Genomic DNA, 5366 nt, shown 5'->3' with positions numbered 1-5366 from the left:
CGGCCCCACAGGCTGCGACGGCCCCACCCCTAAGGCAACCGAGGCTGGGCATGGTGGCACCCACCTGTAATCTCAGAGCTGGGGAGGCTGAAAACAGGAGGATCACTACAAGTCCAAGCTGCGTAGAAGACCCTGTACCAAATACATTTTTTTTAAAAAAGGTAAATCTGGCAGCTAAGGCTACACTAGGTGCATTTATAATAGCTATCTTACACATTGTATCGCTTCTCGGCCTCTTGGCTAAGATCAAGTGTAATAGCTATCTTATACATTGTAGTGTCATCATTTTTAAATTAAATGTTTCAAGCTCATGAATGCTAGGGAGTCCTGTCATTAAGGTGTTGTGTGAGAGAGTCCACTGGTTTCCTCCTAACTAGCCTGCGCTTGGTCTCTGTACAGTGCTGTGTGTATACCTTACACAAGTCCTTCCTCTGCCACACGGCTGCCAGTGCAAGCCCTAGCTGGGGATTTGCTTAGAAGGGCTCTAGAATAACAAGCTAGTCACACCAGCAGCCTCTGTTACCAATATTCTAGTTAGGGCAGCTTTTCATCGTGTCAGATTGGTCTCATAATTCGCTTCTTTTCTGATCTGCTAGGAGGAAACAACACCGAGGCTCGTTCTTTTCCTTGTGGAAGCAGCGTGAGCTTCCCGTGCGAAGGAGCGCGCAGCGCCAGCCTACCGGACTTTCTGCCAATCAAGATGGTGCTGGGTTAGTTCCTGTCTGGTTATTGTTCTGGGACAAGCCCTGTTATAGAGCCGGCCTTCCAATTTTTTTTTTTTTTTATCTTATTGAGGTTTTCAGGTCAATTATGTATGTTGACTAAAATTACAAATAAAATTTATCTGAAAAATTGCATTAATGGAGAATTGCATGTGAGTATTACAAACTAAAAATAAATCGGTTAAACCTGACAAAAACAAAGCTTAGTGTCACGGAGCAGATCCTGACTGTAAACCCTGTGCCAAGTCACCTGATTTCTGGGCTCTGCCAGACACGGCAGCGTGGTCTAAGCAACCCCCGTGGCGTAGCCATCTTGGAGCCCTCCGCTCTTCGCCCCAGGCTTGCGCAGTCTGAAGCTTTCGCGCCGCCCACGTGGCTCTCCCGGCGGAGCGTGGGTGCAGTGCGCGCAACAGCCATGCGGAGGCAGTAGAGTGCAGTGGTTGAGGCTCAGCCGCCGGGCCCAAAAAGCTTCGCCCTAGAAACCGGAAGCGTCTGCGAGCCCAAACCTTCTGTAGTCAATGCCGACGGGGACGTATCTCTGTACGTCCATGGTTATCACAAGCTGGGGATACTGAGTTGCTCACATAAAATGGTGTAGTATTTACATTATTTAGTGTACACAACCTCCTCTACATTTAAAGCAGCTCTAGATTTCTCAGAACGGAACCGGGGATTGAACTCAGGCCCTTGTGCTTGCCAGGGAAGCTCTTACTCTACTGAGCCACCTCCCCGACCCCTCTAGATTTCTTAGAGGACTGGGAAGATAGCTCAGCGACAGAAGCACCTGCCTGGCAAGTATAGGGCCCTGAGTTCAATCCCTGGCACCCAAAACAAAGTGCTATAATTACTTAGAATGCTAAATAAAATATAAATGCCATATAAATGGCTATTTTACTACATTGTGTAGGGAATAATAACAGGAAAAAATGTGTATGTACAGTAGAGATGCAATTTAATTTTTTTTTTTTTATCTTCAATTGACTGAATCCAAGGTGTTAAATTCGTGGATACAGTGTGCTCTCTGGTCTGGCTTCTGTTTGAGAACCCATAACACTCAGAAGGAAATGAAGTCCCAAAAAAGCAGGGAGGGTCAATCGCCAAATAAATTAGGGCAAATCACTGTGCCAAAGATAAAAATTATTTTAACTAAATCTATATAGAATTTTTTTACCCAAAGACTTCCCATCTTTGGTTATAAGATTGCTGTACCCTTTACCTGTGGATTTATCTTCTTCTTTTAATAAACAGAATAAAAAATCAGACTGATCAGGGCTGGCCAGATAGCTCAGCAGATTAAAGAACCTGCTTAGACAGAGTGCAGTGGCCGGAGTTTGATCCCCAGGCCTGCCGTGCCAGCCCCGTGCCCAGGGCGCACTGATATGGTGATTAAGACTGGGCGTGGTGGTGCACATCTGTAATCCCAGTGTTTGGGAGGCTGAAAACAGAAGGATCACTGCAAGTCCAATCTACATAGTGAGACCCTGTAGACTCTGTCCTAAATACATGGGGGAAAAAAATCAGACTGATCTGCTTGTACTTGATTTTATTAAAAGCACCTTTCATTCAAAACCAACTATATTCCAATGCAGCATATTTTTCCATAGCATGTTCTTAACTCCTCCCATATCAGTAAGCAGGAGGAAGTACCAATAGTTAATAAACATAAAAGGAGAGTCCATTTCTCAGCAGTCGGAAAAAGGGTTAGATGAGAGGCCCTGTCGACCACACATTAGAGAAGCAGTTTCGGAAAGCAGACTGCCATGTTCTGTCACAGCTAAAATCACTGGTTCCCTGTGCCCCAGTGAGGCCACCTGTTGGTCTGTCACCTACAGGAACTCTCACTGACCTGTGAGTAGGCATCCACAAGGACGGACACTGCAGCGCGGTGGGCAGGTGGGCAATGACAGGAAGCTGGGAGCAACTTGAATGACCAGCCATGCAGAAACCTTTAAAGAACCTGCAGTGCATCCCACAGCGTGGAATAGCATGCATGTTTTATAAAAAGGAATGAACTGGGTGTGGTGAGCCACATCTGTAATCATAGTTATTTAGGAGACTGAGACCAGAGGAGCATGAGTTTAAGCCCAGCTTGGGCAATTTTTTTCTTTTAAATGTATTTGGTATAGGATCTTACTACGCAGCTTGGACTCCTAAGGATCCTCCTGTTTTCAGCCTCCTCAACACTAGGGTTACAGGCATGCACCACCACACCCCATCTTGGTGCTTGGGGGCTGACCGGTGCAGCATGTGGTGCCAGGGATCAAACCCTGGTCCCTGCACTTGCCTAACCAGGCACATGGTCCACTGAGCTATCTGCCAGCACCATATAACAAGAATTATCTCAAAAAAAAAAATTTTTTTTAAGCACTAAGGAGATACCCCATTGGTAGAACCCTCCTGAGTGTGATTTCCAAGTATTGGAAAGAAAGAGAGATTAGTTTACACTTTTTTTTTTTTTTTTTTTTTTTTTTTTTGCAGAACCAGGGATTGAACTCAGGCCTTTCCACTTGCCAGGGAAACGCTTATTCTGAGCCATCTCCCCAGCCCTAGTTTATATTTATTAACATTAAAAATCTTTAGACATATTAAATAAAAAACAGCACAAATACAATATGTGCTACAGTTTGTATTTTAATAGACCCTTGTGTATTCAGGTACCTCAATATATGGTATAGAAGAGCAGTTTCCAACATTTATCAGAGGCTACATCTGTGGGGAGAATGACCAGACAGTGCTGCTTGCTCATATAATACGTTTGTGAGGATTTTAGAATTATTCCTTATCTTCCAAATAATTTACTGCCATCTGCTGGAAAACTAACATTTAAAAATGTAAAAATGAAGAGGGCTGGCCAAATAGCTCAGCAGATAAAGCACCTACAAGCAGGCACAGGGACCAGGGGTTCAATCCCTGGGCCTGCTGTGCCAGATCCGCCCCTGGGGCGAGCTGATGGCAATTGAGACTGGACGTGGTGGTGCACGCCTGTAATCCCAGCTCTTGGGAGGCTGTAAACAGGTGGATCACTATGAGTCTGATCTAGTAGTGAGACCCTGAACACCCTGTATACCCTTCCCTAAAATACAAAAAAAAAAAGTAAAAATGAGCTGGCATAGTGGTATATTCCTGTAATCCCAGCACTCAGGAGGCTGAGGCAGGAGGATCCCCATGAGCTTGAGGCCACTGAGTTCAAGTCCAGCCTGGACTACGTGGGAAGACCCTGTCTTTAAAAAAAAAGTTTTTATGTACTGTACTCTCTGAGACCCTGTTTAAAAAAAAATTGACTGAAAATGAGAGAAAGAGATCAAGTCTCATTCTGAGATTTTATAAGATAAACAAACTTGGACACCACTGGTGCATAAATACCATTACTTTACTATGTTTAAGATCTAGAAGGTAGGCCGGCCTGAGAGCTCAGTGGAGTACAGTGCCTGCTTAGGCAGAGCACAGCGGCCAGAGTTCCATCCCCAGTGTGCTGTGCCGGCCCCGGCCCCCCAGGTTCGCTGAGAGGGTGACTGAGACTTCGCATGGCATGGGCCTGTAATCCCAGCACTTGGGAGGCTGAAAACAGGAGAATCACTATGAGTCTGATCTGTGTAGTGAGACCCTGAACACCCTATAGATCCTGCCCTAAATACAGGGGAAAAAAATGAAGAAGAAAAGGAGGGAATGGATTCTAGGGACCAAGCAAAGATCTGAAGCCAGAGTTGAAACCCACAGGGAGGGTGAAGAGAAAGGCCCCAGCACAGAAGCGGGTGACCCTAATGGATAGAGACTCAGCCCTCAAAAGCAGTAGCATTCCAGTGCATGATAGAGATGTTTAGGGATGTGCCACATATATAAATGTGACAGGTGAAACTGTTATGCTTCTGGTTGCAAATTTATGATGCTGTATCAGCTCTTTGTGGTATACAAAGAGTTTTTAAAACAAAATATAAAAAGCATTCATCACCAATTAGAGTGTACCACACTGAATTCTGAAGTTCTGTTTATCAAAGGACACCACTCAGAGTAACGATGGAGGGACCAGGGAGATGGCTCAGTGGAATAAGTGCTTCCCTGGCAAGCGCAAGGGCCTGAGTTCAATCCCTGGTTCCACCAAAAAAAAGAAAGAGAGAGAGTGACAATGGTGGGCTGGGGAGGTAGCTCAGCACCTGCCTGGCAGCCACAAGGTCACTGTGAGTCTGAACTGCGTCATGAGACCCTATATCCAATAAACAAATAAATAATAATTTTTTAAAAATTAAAAGAAGGGGCTGGGGAGAAGGCACAGCAGAATAATCACTTGTCTGGCAAGCTCAAGGGCCTGAGTTCAATCCCCGGTTAAACAAAAAAAAAAAAAAAAAAAGAGTGAAAATGTTGATCTGAAGTCATAGGTGAGCAATGAAACTCTTGCCAAGCCTGTACAAGGCCCTCACTTTGAGCACTAGCACCGCAAGAGAAACAAATAAATAGTGAAAAAATTGGGAGGAAGGCATTTATAACATATAAATCTAACCAAGGATTTATACGTAGACTATACAAGTAACTCCTTAAAATTAATAGTTTGCTAGGGGCTGGAGAGATGGCTCAGTGGTCTAAAGCACCTACTTAGAACAAGCTTGGCAAGGCATCAGGGACCGCGGTTCAATCCCCCAGCACCACATG

General features: G+C 44.9%; 1 pseudogene; it reads left to right on the top strand.

Moving 5' to 3' along the window:
• Positions 1 to 220: 220 nt before the first annotated feature.
• Positions 221 to 312, top strand: LOC111815377 (annotated as a pseudogene).
• Positions 313 to 5366: the final 5054 nt, after the last annotated feature.

Source organism: Octodon degus, unplaced genomic scaffold (genome assembly GCF_000260255.1).
Source record: "Octodon degus isolate 3935 unplaced genomic scaffold, OctDeg1.0 scaffold00015, whole genome shotgun sequence".
NCBI classification, from domain to species: Eukaryota; Metazoa; Chordata; class Mammalia; order Rodentia; family Octodontidae; genus Octodon; species Octodon degus.
This window is presented reverse-complemented; position numbering and strand designations above follow the sequence as displayed.